This window comes from Pongo pygmaeus, chromosome 4, assembly GCF_028885625.2.
Source record: "Pongo pygmaeus isolate AG05252 chromosome 4, NHGRI_mPonPyg2-v2.0_pri, whole genome shotgun sequence".
Taxonomy (NCBI): Eukaryota; Metazoa; Chordata; class Mammalia; order Primates; family Hominidae; genus Pongo; species Pongo pygmaeus.
The window spans coordinates 76,729,215-76,744,249 of record NC_072377.2 but is presented as its reverse complement, the minus strand read 5'-3'; positions in this window follow the sequence as shown (position 1 = coordinate 76,744,249).

Below are 15,035 nucleotides of genomic sequence, written 5' to 3'. Positions count from 1 at the left end.
AAAGGTTGGAGGCAGCAGGGGACAGGAGACTGAGAAAAACAGTCATTTGTCAGTTGAGGAAACTGAGGTCCAGGCTGACAGAAGTAAAGTAACCTCTGCAGCTGGTTGACATGCAGAGAAGGCCTGAGCCAGATGCGCCGACCATTCAGTGTTTCTCCTGCAGCACACCTGTCACTCAGAGAACACACCATGCTGTGAACCCAGAAAACACCCTTTTATTACATGGCCTTGTGATGCCAAGCACGTTTAGATTATTATAACAATACAGGCACTGTGTCCCAAGGACATTGCAGTAATCTATGTTTGGGGTGGAGATATCCTTCTTGGTCCAAGTGTCAAGGTATACCACCTTCTGGAAGGGCACCAAAGCATGTCTAGCGAATGGGCAGATACCCAAGAGTGGATTGTACAACAGCAGGCACTGGCTTTCTAAGAACTCAGGCCCTCATTATAGGATTTGTCCCCTCTGACACAGGCCTGTGAACAACTCTTCATTGTGCAAAAGGGTTTCCTTGTCCTTTCCCTTCTCATTCTTCCCTTCCCCCTTATTTGAAACTCAATCTCTGGCCATGTCATGTGCAGGCCTGCAAGGGGCCTGTTGATACAGCTGCCCCTCTGGTGCCACATGACTGCAGGCTCACCACCCATGACAGACTTGAATATCCTGGCACCAAGGACAATCAGATTAGCCTCCACTTGGTATATCTGCTGTTCTCACTGTTTGTGTCTATGAGAGCCTGTTTGATTAAATTAAACCCCTTGGAAATTGATCATAGATTAAGTATGAAAGACATACCCACCAGCCTTTAAGGTACTTATCTTTGTAGCCCACCTAGCCTTAGGAGAGAAGCTGTGTGGCCTGGTCACTATCTAGTGGTCTTCCCTGGCCTGTGTGGTAGTGAAAAAGATAAAAGCCAGACCGAATCCTTAGAAAAACAGCATCAGAACAAGATTAAAAACCTCGAATTCAGTCAGTGACTGTAGAAGCATAAAGCAGAGGCATGTGTTCATGTATTTAGCCAGCACAGATTTACCAAGTACCAATAAAACATGGAACTTGTATTTTATTGAGGAGAAAGGCAATAAAATATGTAAGTTATACAGAGAATTAGAAAGTGATTGAGTGCCAGGGAGAACAATAAATCACAGATGGGGGCTGGGGAGCACCCCATTTTAAATAGGGGAGTTAAGGAAGGCATTTCTGAGAAGGTGAGATTGCAGCAAAAACTTGAAGGGAATGAGAAAGCAAGTGTATCAATAACCTATTATTGCATAACAACTTACCCCAAAACTTTGAAGTTTGAAACAGCAAAAATGTATTCTCAGGGTTTCTGATCAGGGTCAGAAACTGCAAGTGGTTTAGCTGGGTACTTCTGGCTAAGCCTCTCAGAGGCTACAGTCAAGCAGTTGGCCAGGGCTGTGGTCATCTGAAGGCTGGACTGGGGCTGGAGGATCTGCTGCCAAGGTGGCACATTCACAGGGCTATTGGCAGGAGGCCTCAGTTCCTCACTATGTGGATTTCTCCACCCAGCCTCCCCTCGTGTGAGTGATCCAAGGGAGAGCAAACAAATGGGAAGCTGTGGTGCCTTTTCTGACGAGGCTCTGCACTTCCACACCATCACTTCTCTTTATTCTGGTCCTTAGAATTGAGTCACAAAGTCAAGGGGAATGGGATTAGGTTCCACCTCTTGTAGGGAAGAGTAAGAAAGAATTTGTAAGCATAGTTGTGATTTTTTGTGGGAAGTAGGGAAGAGTGCTTCAGGCAGAAGTAACCACAGGTGCAAAGGCCCTGAGGTGGGAACACACATATTAGCATATTCAAAGGAGAGCAAGAGGCCAGGGTGGCTGCAGTTGGTGAGCAAGGGGGAGAGTAGGAGAGGAGGTCAGAGAGGAGAGGCATGTGCAGGGCCAAGGGCACCAGGTTGTGCAGGGCCTTTGAGTAGGTGGGAAGCCTTTGAATGGTTTTTGAGCTGACGTGATGAGCTTTGACAGTGATGTGATCTGATTTCTTTTAAAAAAGAAATTGGTGGCTGTTGCAGTAAGAATAGCCCAAGGAGGAGCCAGGATGGATGGGAACAGGCCAGTTAGGAGGCTGTGGTAACAACCCAGGAGTTATGTCTGTGGCTTGTGTTTGAAGGTGATGAAAGGGATGAGACTTTGGATGTATCTTGAAGATAAGAGTCAATGGGATTTTCCATGAACCACATGTGGGTTTTGATTCCAAGGTTTTGGATCTGAGCAAGTAGAAGAATGGTTCTGGCACGAGCAAGATGGGGAATCCTAAGAGTGGGACAAGTTTGAGAGGGGGAGCTTCAGAGTCCATTTGGGGACATGTTAATTTTGTCCATTAGACATCCGAGTAGAGAAGCTGAGTAGGCAATTGAATATGGAGGCTTGGATTTCAGGAATTCAGAAGGAATACTTTCCTATGGTCTGTGAGTGACATTACAAAATTGAGGAGGCTGGGCTCCCTCTCTGGAAGAGTAACAATTAGTCCTTTGGAGGGTTCTAAACACACAAAGCAAGGGACAGGCTGGTGCCAACCACTGTGCAGTTTTCAGATGTTTCTGGGGTGCAGAGCGCAGCTAGTGCGGCTGGGAGGGATGAGTTTCACCCAGCGCAGGGGGCTTCTGCTGCTCTGTTCCCAAAACAGTGCCCTAAGGAACACATATCTTTCACTTCAACAAGACAGGCCACATATTTCTTCCCAGGGCACTGCCAACCCTGAGAAGAAACTCAGGGCAAGTGGATTGACCTGCAGAATTCATTTTTCAGAATTCATAAGATGGCAGAAAGACAATCAGCTAATCAAGTCTGCCAACTTCTAGGTCTCTTTTCTCTTTTGGTCTCTCTCTAATTCTGCCCCAAATTAATCTTAGCACCCAGAAGCACACATTTCCCTGCTTCCAATTTCTGATGTTTCTGAGCCCCAGCTGGGCTTGGTTTATAGGAATTTATTCTCGAGCGCTCAGTCTTGGGTCCATGTTTCAACACATATTTCCAGGACTCCCAATGACTCCTCTGAACCAGCCTGGGCCCCATCCAGCTGTATAACCCTGAAAAGGGTGTACCAAAGTCCCTGGGATATTTTCCTCCTCCCTAACCCCCAGGTCAGACTTAGACCCAAGGACCTCAGAGACATATCAGGAGTGCAAGTAGAGGCTGACTAATTTGGAAAACTTGAATTAAGGGTTTAGACTGGCTCCCTTAGCTGATACTAGTGCAAAGGCTAATCTTTTGCAGAGTCATTTTATGGCGTGAGATGGTGCTGTTGATTTTGCACAGTTAATAACAGCTCAGCCTGAGTGCTGCTAGCCTTAGCCAAGGGTGTAGAATGCAAGCAGTTGTTTCAGCGAAAGTAAGAATTTGCTGGGAGCACACTTGGCTTTTCTGAAGAGGCCTCTGCACTGCCAAGGGAGAAAGACCCACCCCTCAACAGTGGCCACAGCATCTGGTCTGTGGCTAGAGGAGACCAACGTGTTGATATTAAGAGTTCTTTGGAAAAGTACTGTCTCTTCACTCATTCACTGCTGACTAGATCCCAAAGAATGCACTATGTCTCCCCAGCATGTAGAAAGGGGATGAATCAAACTGAGTTTAGATCCTGGCTTTGTCACTTACCAGCTGTGTGACCTGGGGCAAGTAAACATCTTTTCTGTATCTTAGTGTTCTCATCTGTAATGTGAGAATAACCAGACCTACCTCGAAGGGTGTCTTGCTTGAAGAGTAAATATCTGGCACATGGAGAGCGATCAATAAATGGATTTCTCCTTAACTTCTACTCATCTAGCTACGCTCATCTCATCTTCCACCTGTGGCTCAGGAAGCTTGAGCTGATGAATCCATGGAGACTGTAAAGAGATAGCAGGGGAGGTCGATCAGGGTGCTCACTGAGAGCAAACTGTGGCTCTGTTGACTTCTGATGCCCAGTTGGCAATGGTTGGAGTTCCCAGCCTGCCACCTCAGCTGTTTCTCCCTATAGCGCATCTCTCAGTTATTTCTAGGAGTTCTTAAAGGTGTGCATCACATCATCTCAAAAACCAGCCTGTCCAACTTGTGTTATCTGCCCTGTTGATCTACCTTTGTTTTGCCAAGGTCTGCAGCCTCCAAAGCTTCTGAAGTGGGCCTTGCTGCTGCTGGTATCTTTAGAGGGGCATGTGATATCCTGCCAAGGGCGATTCCTTAGCCAGTCAGTGGCCCAGGGCTCAGGATTCTACCTGCCTCACATCTCCTGGATCCATCTGCATGTCTTGGCCCAATCTCCATATCCCCTCCACTACCTGGTTGCCACTGATGATTCCAAGGATTCAGATCAGCTCACAGTGCTCCAAAAGTATAGCAATGTGAAACAAATGTGCAAATAAATGATAAAAACAAAAGAAGAAAAAGAAAGAAAAGACTTATTGTATATCCTACCTCCTTCAAACAGCTTGCGGTGATGTGCATGGTGGTGTGGGAACCTTCTGATTTCATACATACAGGTAACTTACCTATTTTTGGATCAGGCATGGAAACTTGTCTGAGACACTTGGAGATGACTCCCAAAATGGTCTGACCCAGAAATCCAGAAAGGGGCCATCTGACTGTCCCAGGGTGCTGTACATGGGGAACATGCCACTTGGCTGGAGATCCAGGGAGCAAGGGTCTTCTGGGTGTGGCAGGTCATCTCCTCACAGTCACACGCTTGAACACTTGACTTCTCCCACAAAAACTTCTGGCCTAAAAAATTAATCGATACTTATCTAAACACCTGAGAGCCAGGAGTCTTTGATAAATTAAAAGGCAGTTTGGTGGTAAGCCACCTCCTGAATGCCCCAGATTTTCATAAAAGGCCCTTTGTGGAAGCTACAGAATGCAGGTAAAGCTAGGACTTGAGGCGGTGCTGATTGAGAGAAGATAAAGAGAAAACTACTTTTTAGGGTTTTTTCTTGTTAACTTACCTCATAGGATGTTTAAAGAATTGAATGAGTACAGAAAACAAGACTTGCTATAATTTTTGCTTGGATGTGATTCCAGGGGAAATATTTTTTCTTAAATGAAAATATAATACCTAACCCCTACATAAATCTTACTATGTGTTTTTAGGGGTTTACAAATGTATTCACTCCTTTGTGTTTCATAAGAACCCTGTGAAGTGAGTACAGCTGCTACCCCACTGGACAGGTGCACAGGGAGGCTGGGCACTTGCTCCCTCACCTTGCCAGCCAGGGGCATTGCCGGATGGGAAGCGCCAGTTCTCTCTCCTCTCCAGCGGGTGTCTGTGTACTCTGCCACAGCACCCATTCATTCTTTGCAGTTCCAGTTAAATGCCATTTCCCCAGTGAAGATGGGCCCTGGCTCCCCATTCCCGCTTGTTATTTTCATACCTGGCGTTTTGGTGTTTTTCATTCAGGACACTTACCACAGCCATAGTTGTTTACTATTCCTTTCAGACCACTTCTTCCCCACCCTTTGCTGCTTAAACTATGTGTCACCCTCTCCCCTTCCTGTCACTCTCATCATTGGCTTCTGTCTCTACCACTTCAAATCCTCCCTTAATCCTACATGCTTCCAACCTCTATGTGGTTGAGTGCTGGATGTTTCTATCCCCTCAAATCTCATGTTGAAATTTGATCCCCAGTGTTGGAGGTGGGGCCTAATGGGAAGTGTTTGGGTCATGAGGGTGGATCCTTCATGATTAGATTAATGCTCCCCCTGGGAAGATTAATAGTTCTAGCTCTATTAGTTTCCAAGAAAGCTGGTCGTTAAAAAAAGCTTGGCACTTCCCTCCTCCCTCTTTGCACCCTGTCTCACCATGTGTGATCTGTACATACCAGGTTTCCTTTGCCTTCTGTCTTGATTGGAAACACCCTGAAGCCCTCACCAGAAGCCAGAGGCAGATGCTGGTGCCATGCTTCTTGTACAGTCTGCAGAACTGTGAGCCAAATAAACCTCTTTTCTTTATAAATTACCCAGCCTCGGGTATTCCTTTATAGCAACACAAACACACTAAGACAATACCGATTCAGAATTCAGGACTTCTCTTCAACAAATCCTTCCTCTTCCAACCACCTCAGCCAACACCTCCTACCAGCTCACCCTGGACCAGGGACTACCTGAAACAGCCCCTTCTGCAAACAGGAATTGGAGCATCTCTTTCCATCTTGCTTTTCCAACCATTCCTGCTACAACTGTCCTTCACTCTAACTAGACCCTTCGCTTGTTCCAATTAACTATTTTTTCTTTACTTCTTTCTTGTGTAGCTTAGATTCTATGCTCTCTCAATTCAGTAGCAGTCTTTCTGATAGACTAAATTTCAAAGCCTGTGTCTTTGCATCATGCCATCTGGTAATGTTGCCATTACCTACTTTTCTGAGCCTGTCCTCAGTAGCTAAGTGCTACTGGTGAATGACCCAACTCTAAAATTGACTGCTATCTGTGTAAATCAATGTTCACTAAACTGAAGTGGGCCCTCAGCAATGCCTGGCTACCCAACCCCATTTTGTTCCTAGGCTCACTTTCCGCATAACTGTTTTCAGCAGGTAGTCCCAAAGTCCAGTGAGCCTTTTTCCCTGCTCAGGTGACAGACACCCTTGATGGTTCTGATCCTTGCCTGGCCAGCATGGTTCTTCAGGGAAGACAACAAGCAAGGATAAAGCAAGGGTAAATCCTTGGCCAAGCATGCTCCACCTATAATGCCCCTGGCTTGGAGTCCCAGTGTTATAGCTCTTTAGTTTGCTCTTCAGTGCTTGATACCTGAAGCATACTTGCTTCCAGCCCAGGTCAGGGAGCTTCAAGTCTTAGCTTCCTGCTGTGCCAAAGCTGATTCTTCCTTCATGGTGACTTTTCCCTGATATTGGACCCAGGTCAGTGTTCTAAGCTCACCTCAATTCTGATGAGTTCTTCCTTCAGGGCCCTAGATATTTCTTGCTAGAGGCCTAAGTCTGAATTACCTCCATCCATCAGCATGGCTTAAAATAGGGATTGGTGAGCTTATTCTGTAATAGGCTAGATAGCAAATGGCCCTATAGGCCATTTGAGTTATTTGGTCTCTATTACAACTACTCACCTCTACCATCACAGCTAGAAAGCAGCCAGAAACATAGACAATATAAACAAATGAGCATGGCTATGATTCAATACAACTTTACTTACGAACACCAATATTTGAATTTCATAGAATTTTCACATGTCACAAAATATTCTTCTTTTAATTTTTTTCAGCCATTGAAAGTATAAAGTCTCCTATTCAAGTAGGTGTAGTTAGAAATAAACAAAATAAAGTCATTCTTAGTTCACTGGTCTTACAAAAACAGGAGGCAGCCAGATTTGGCCCTTGGGCTATAGCTTGCTCACTTCTGCAATACTAATTTATTGAACTTAAAAAGAAATAGGGGGTAAATCTGGCAAGACGGTGGAGTAGAAAGTACCAGGAATCTATCTCCCCACTTAGACAATGATTTGCTGGCAGAATCTGTTTGATGTAACTGTTTTATAACTCTGAAATCTATTGCAGGCTTAAAAACTTCCAGTGGAAGGTTGGGCAGTAAATTGCAGTTACTGTCAATCAGTTTTAGCTCTTAGCAGAGTAGTATCAGTATCACCCATCCTTCACCTCCAGCCCATACACATTGTGGGAGTCTCAAAAGGAGAAGAGAGAAAAGCTAGAACTGTTGTAATGATAGTTTGTACCTTCACTTTTTGTATTCTGCACGATTTAAGAGATTAATATATTTAAAAAAATTTGTTTAAAAGCTAGTATTATTGTAACTTTGGTTTGTAAATCCACATTTTATTTACTACATAATTGAAGAGATCAATACATTTACAAGATTTATTAGTTTATGCTTTTGTCACACAATGTGTGAATATGCAGTCTGTGACAACAACAACTGAAAGGGGTGGAGACAAAGCCATAAAGGAGCAGAGTCTTTGTGTGTTATTGAGGCTAAGCTTTTCTAAATTCAAATTAGTGTTATAACTTTAGGATGTTACATGTAATCCCCTTTACATTTAACTGCAAAGAGATAGGTATAGAATATACACAAAAGGAAATGAGAAAAGAATTTAAACTGCACTATGTTTAAAAAAAAATCAATTAAACACAAAAGAGCAATGCAGGAAATGAGGGACAAAAAAAGCTGTAAGTCATTTAAAAACAAATGGCAGAATGACAGAAGTACGTCCCTTCTTATTAGTAATAACTTTAAATGTAAATGGATGAAACTCCAATGAAAAGACAGAGACTGTTAGGAAATATTTTTTTTCTAAAAAACAACAACAACAATAACAGCAACAAAAACCCATGATCCAACTATATGCTGTCTACAAGAGACTTGCTTTAGCTCCAGACATGCATAGAATAAAAGTAAAATGATGGAAAAATATATTTTGTGCAAATAGTAAACAAAAGGTAACACAGGTGACTATACTAATATCAGACAAAATAGATTTTAAATTGTAAAAATGATTACAAGAGACAAGAAGGGCAATATAAATAAAAGTTTCAACACATTAAGAAACTAGAACAACTATAAACATTTACAACCTAATGACAGATCATCAAAATATATTCAGCAAAAACTGACAGAATCAAAGGGAGAAATAGAAAGTTGTACAATAACAGTTGTAAACATCAATATCCCACTCTCAATAATAGACAGAACAACCAGACAAGTAATATACACAAGAAAATAGAGGACTTAATAAACCAACATAATAAACCAACTAGATCTAACAGACATAAGCAGAACACTCTGCCCAGCGACGACAACATACACATTCTTCTCAAGTGCACGTGGGGCATGGTCCAGGGTAGATCATATGGTAGGCCACAAATTAAGTCTCAATATATTTGAAAAAATAGATGTCTGCATGTTGGAAGTCCAAGGCAGGAGGATCACTTGAGCCCAGGAGTTTGGACTAGGCTAGGCAACATAGCAAGACTTTATTTCTACCAAAAAAAAAAAAAAAGAAAAGAAAAAAATTAGCCAGGCATGGTTTGCATACCTGTGGTCCCAGCTACTTTGGAGTCTGTGGTGGGAGGATCATTTGAGCCCAAAAGGTTGAGGCTGCAGTGAGCTGTGATCACACTACTGCACTCCAGCCAGGGCAACAGAGACAAGGTCAAAAAAAAAAAAAAGAGATAGATAGATATCATACAAAGTATCTTTTTCTAACTACAAGACAAAATTAGAAATCAATATCAGAAGTAAAACTAGAAAACTAGAAAACTCACAAAATTGTGGTTAAGTTTGTCTAAATTCAAATTAGAATGTTATAACTTTAGGATGCTAAACAACCAATATTTCAAAGAAGAAATCACAAAGAAAATTAGAAAATACTTACAGATGAGCAAAAATAAAAACAGAACATACCAAAACTTATGGGACTCAGCAAATGCACTGATCACAGGGAAATGTATAGCTATAAATGTTTACATTTTAAAAAAACCTAAACAAAGCTAGCAAAGAGAAGGAAATAATAAAGATCAGAGCAAAAATAAACAAAATAGACAATACAAAAAATAGAAAAGATTAATGAAACAAAAGTTGGTTATTTGAAAAGATCAACAAAATTTACAAACCTTTAGGGAGAGGGACTAAGAAAAAAAGAAGATTCAAATTATTAAAATCAGAAATGGAAGTGAGGATATTACTACCAATCCTACATAAATAAAAAGGATTTTGAGAGAGTACTATGAACAATTGTACATCAACAAATTGGATAGCCTAAATGAAATTGACAGGTTCCTAGAACACAAAACTTACAGCAAGGTGAAATCACAAAGAAATAGAAAATTTGAATGCACCTATAAATAGTAAGGAGATTGAATCAGTAGTCAAAAATGTCTCATCAAAGAAAAGCCTTGGACCTGATGGCTTCACTCATGAGTTTTACCAAACACTTAAAAAAGAACAATACTAATCCTTTTCAAACTTTTCCAAGAATTGAAGAGGCAGGAACACTTCCTGACTCATTCCATGAAACTAATGTTACACTGATACTGAAGCCAGACAAAGACACTATAAGAAAAGAAAACTATCAGACCAGAAGGACAGAGTAAAAAATAAAATGAGAAAACTATTGACCAATATTTCTTATGATATTGGTGCAAAAATCCTCAACAAAATATTAGCAAACCAAATTCAGCAGTATATTAAAAGGATCATATACCATGATGAAGTGGAATTTATTTCTGGAATGCGAGAATGGTTAAACTATGAAAATTGACCAGTGTAATGCACCACATTAACAGAATGAAGGAGAAAAAACACATGGTTATCGCAATTGATGCAGAAAAAGCATTTGACAAAAATTCAACACTGTTTTATGATTAAAAATACTTAATAAACCAGGAATGGAAGGAAACTATACCAACAGTGAAAGCCATGTGGGAAAACCCACAGCAAACATGATATTCAATGGTGAAAAACTGAACACTTTTCCTCTAAGATCAGGAATGAGGCAAGGATACCTACTTTTACCACTTCTGTTTAACATAGCCCTGGAAGTACTAGCCAGGACATTTAGGCAAGAAAAATAATAATAATAGAAGACATCCAAATTGGAAAGAAAGAATTAAAATTCTCAATGTTTGTAGATAATATGGTGTTATATGCTGAAAATCCTAAATATTACACACACACACAAATTGTTAGAATAAAATGAATTCAGCAAAGTAGCAGGATACAAAGTCAACACAATGCAAAAATCATTTGCATTTCTATACACTAACAATGAATAATTTGAAAAGGGAAGTATGAAAACAATTCCATTTATAATAGCACCAAAAAGAAGAAAATAATTAGAAATTAATTTAGACAAGGAGAGGAAAGTCTTGTACAATAAAAACTACAAGATACTGCTGAAAGAAATTAAAGAAAGTATAATTAAACAGAAACACATCCCATGTTCATGGGTTGGAAGGCTTAATATTGTTAAGATGTCAGTACTACCCAAAGTGACCTACAGATTTGATGCAATTCCTCTCAAAATCCCAATGATATTTTGGGGAGAAACAGAATAACTGATGCTAAAATTCATTTGGGATCTCAAGAGATCCTGAATAGCCAAAAATCTTAAAAAAGAAGACCAAAGCTGAAGGACTCACATTTCCTGATTTCAAAACTTACTACAAAGCTGCAGTAATCAAAACAATGTGGTACTGGCATAAAAACATACATATAGACCAATTGACATCCCAGAAATAAACTCTTACATGTATGGCCAAAAGATTTTTGACAAGGGTGTCATGACCATTCAATGGGGAAAGAACATTCTTCTCAACAAATGATTTGGGAAGACTGAATATCCACATACAAAATAATGAAGTTGGACCTTACCTAACACCATACAGAAAAATCACTCAAAATTAATTAAAGACTTAAATGTAAGACCTAAGACTAGAAGGAAAACATAAGGCAAAAGCTTCATGACATTGGATTTGGCAATGATTTTTTTTTTTTTTAGACAGAGTCTCGCTCTGCTACCCAGGTTGGAGTGCAGTGGCTCAATCTCTGCTCACTGCAACCTCTGCCTCCCAGGTTCCAAAGATTCTCCCACCTCAGCCTCCAGAGTAGCTGAGATTACAGGCATGCACCACCACGCCTGGCTAATGTTTGTATTTTAAGTAGATACGAGGTTTCACCAGGTTGGCCAGACTGGTCTTTAACTCCTGACCTCAGGTGATCTGCTGCCTTGGCCTCCCAAAGTGCTGGGACTACAGGCATGAGCCACCACGCCCAACTGGCAATGATTTTTTGGACATGACATCAAAGGTGCAGGCAAAAAAGAAAAACAGAGAGAAATTGGATTTCATGAAAGTTTGAAAAATTTATGCATCAAAAGACACTATCAACAGAGTAAAAAGGCAACCCACAGAATGGGAGAAAATCTTTGCAAACCGTATATCTAATAAGGAATTAATATCCAGCATATATAGAGAACTCACCTAAAACTCAAAAACAAAAAAACCAAACAACCTGATTCAAAAAATGGGCAATGGAATTTTATAGACATTTATCCAAAGAGGATATACATATATCCCCACTAAGCACATGAAAAGATGTTCAATATCACTGATCATTAGGAAAATGCAAACCAAACTACAATGAGATGTCACCTCATGACTGCTATAAAAAAAAAACAGAAAATAAGTGTTAGAGAGGATGTAGAGAGATTGGAACCCTTGTGCACTGTTGGTGGGAACGTAAACTGGTATGAAAAGAGTTTATGGTGGCATGGTGGTTCCTCAAAAAATTAAAAATAAAATTACCATGTGATCCAGCAATTCCACTTCCGGGTATATACCCAAAAGAGCTGAAAGCGAGGTCTCAAAGAGCTCTTTGTACATCAAAGTTCATGGCAGCATTATTCATAATAAACAAAAGATGGAAGCAACTCAAGTGCCCATTTACAGATGAATGGATAAGTAAAATATGGTATAGACACACAATGGAATATTATTCAGCCTTAAAAAGGAAGGAAATTCTGACACATGCTACAAAGATGAATCTCAAGGACACTATGCTAAGTAAAATAAGCCAGTCACAAAAAGACAAATACTTTCTGATTCCAATTACATGAGGGGTACTTAGAGTAGTTAACTCACAGAGACAGAAAGTAGAATGGTGGTTATCATGGGCTTGGGGGAGAGGAGAATGGAGGCTTATTAATGGGCATAAACGTTCAGTTTTCTTTTTTTTTTTTTTTTTTGAGACAGTCTCACTCTGTCACCCTGGCTGGAGTGCAGTGGCATGATCACGGCTCATTGTGGCCTCAATCTGCCCAGCTTCAAGTGATTTTCCCACCTCAGTCCCCCAAGTAGCTGGGACTACAGGCAGGCACCATCACGCCTGGCTAATTTTTGTATTTTTTTTTTTTTTTTGGTAGAGATGGAGTTTCACCATGTTGCCTAGGCTTGTCTGGAACTCCTGGACTCAAGCGATGCCTCCTTGGCCTCCCAAAATGCTGGGATTACAGGTATGAACCTGACCTAAAGTTTCAGTTTTCATCTTTTCAAGATGAAAAGAATTATGAAGAAGGGTAATGGTGACAGTTGCACAATATTATGAATGTGTTTAATACCACTGAACTATACACTTAAAAATAAAGATGGTAAATTGTATTGGTGTGTGAAGGAAACCAGAATGTGTTACCCCAAAATATTCCTCTTTGACATAAATATTTTTGAATTAGAGGCAATTAAGAAGTAGCAAACAAAAGAAAAGATCTCTCTATCCATCTGCTTTTCCGCCTAAAGTTAGGATATAAAGTCCACTTTACTGTAGATAGCACTTATCAGCCCAGAAATAGCACGAGAAGAACCTACAAAAAAGCCTTATTCTGTTGATGTATTCCCACAGATTTATCTTGCTACAGTTTCTTGCCTTTGGAAATCTAAAACTGCTTTCCTATGTCCTGTCACTTCTATAAAATTTATTGTTCTTTGTTGTCGAAGATATGCTCATAGTTTTAAGCTACCAGTCTGAGTTACCTTTCACTGAGATTTCTTCCACATGGTGTACACTATACATGTTAGTTAATACACTTGCTGGCCAGGTGCAGTGGCTCACACATGTAATTCCAGAACTCTGGGAGGCTAGGGTGGGTGGATTCATTGAGCTCAGTAGTTTGAGATCAGCCTGAGCAATATAGCAAAACTCCATCTCTACAAAAAATACAGTATTAGCCTGGCATGGTGGTGCATGCTTGTAGTTCCAGCTACTCGGGAGGCTGAGGTGGGAGGATCGCTTGAGCCCGGGAGGCAGAGGTTGCAGTGAGCCGTGATCTTGTCACTGCACTTCAGTCTGGGCACTACAGCGAGACCCTGTCTCAAAAGTAATTAATTATTTAATTAATTTATTAACTTGCTGTTTTTCTCTTGCTAATCTATCTTGTGTTACAGGAGTCTGTTTCAACTACAAATTTATGAGAGTTGAGAATATTTGAGAAGATTATATTTTAAATCCTTATTTTTTGCCACAATTAAAAGAAAAACTGAAAAAAAGGGGGAAGAAAGGAGTAGGGTTGTTGACCCTGCCCTGCCCTCCTCTCCCTGGATGCCCCCAATTATCCTGGATGAGAAGGATGCTGAGAAGGCTCTAAGCAGGATGCTCACTGGATGGCTCTGAGTTCGGGCCATCATATCCTAGGTGCCTTCCCTAGTTCATGGTCTTTCTGAAGCCACAATAAGTCCTTTTTATGTATAGCTTGAATTCTTTCCCTCTGGTCTAATCCTCCCCACCTCACCCAGCCTCCACCTTTAGTCTGCAGCACAAATTCCTCCCCCAAACTTTTTGCCAGATTCAAGGGGGAGCTAAATAAACCAGCAGTCTTCAAACTGGGATATGGGAATTCTAGGGAGACAGAAGACTTCCTCAGAGCACCAGATCCAGGTAGTTTCAAAGGAACCAATTTTTATATCCTCCACTAAGATCTCTTTCCGAAATATATCTGCCCTCAGGCACTAGCTGGTATCAAACTGCTTCTCCCATTGACTCTATTTAGTTCACTTCACTGGAAGTAAAGGCCTCAGAGCCTCAAGCAAAGGAGCAATTCTGAGTACTGTGTTGGAGTCAGTCATTACTCAAGGGCCAGAGCAACCAATCGTTTTCAGAGTCAAGTGGTTTCCAATTATAGTCAATTTATCAGGGTCAATTGGTTCCCAACTACAGTCGATTATAGACCCCATATACAATGGTGGTCCCATAAGATTATACTGGAGCTAGAAGATTCCAATTGCTTGGTGACTTCATAGCCATCATAATGTGTAGCACATATTATGTAGTACATAATATGTAGCACAATGCATTACTCACATGTTTGTGGTGATGCTGGTGTAAACAAACCTACTGCACTGCCAGTTATGTAAAAGTATAGCACATATAATTATGTAATGCATATAATACTTCGTAATGATAATAAATGACTATGTTACTGGTTTGTGTTGTCAACCGAAGAATGATGAGGTTAATAAATTTGGAAAGCCCAGCTTTATTGCTCTTAAAAGGTTGCAGCGTGCAGGTGGCCATTCTGACAAGCTGGGAAGTGTA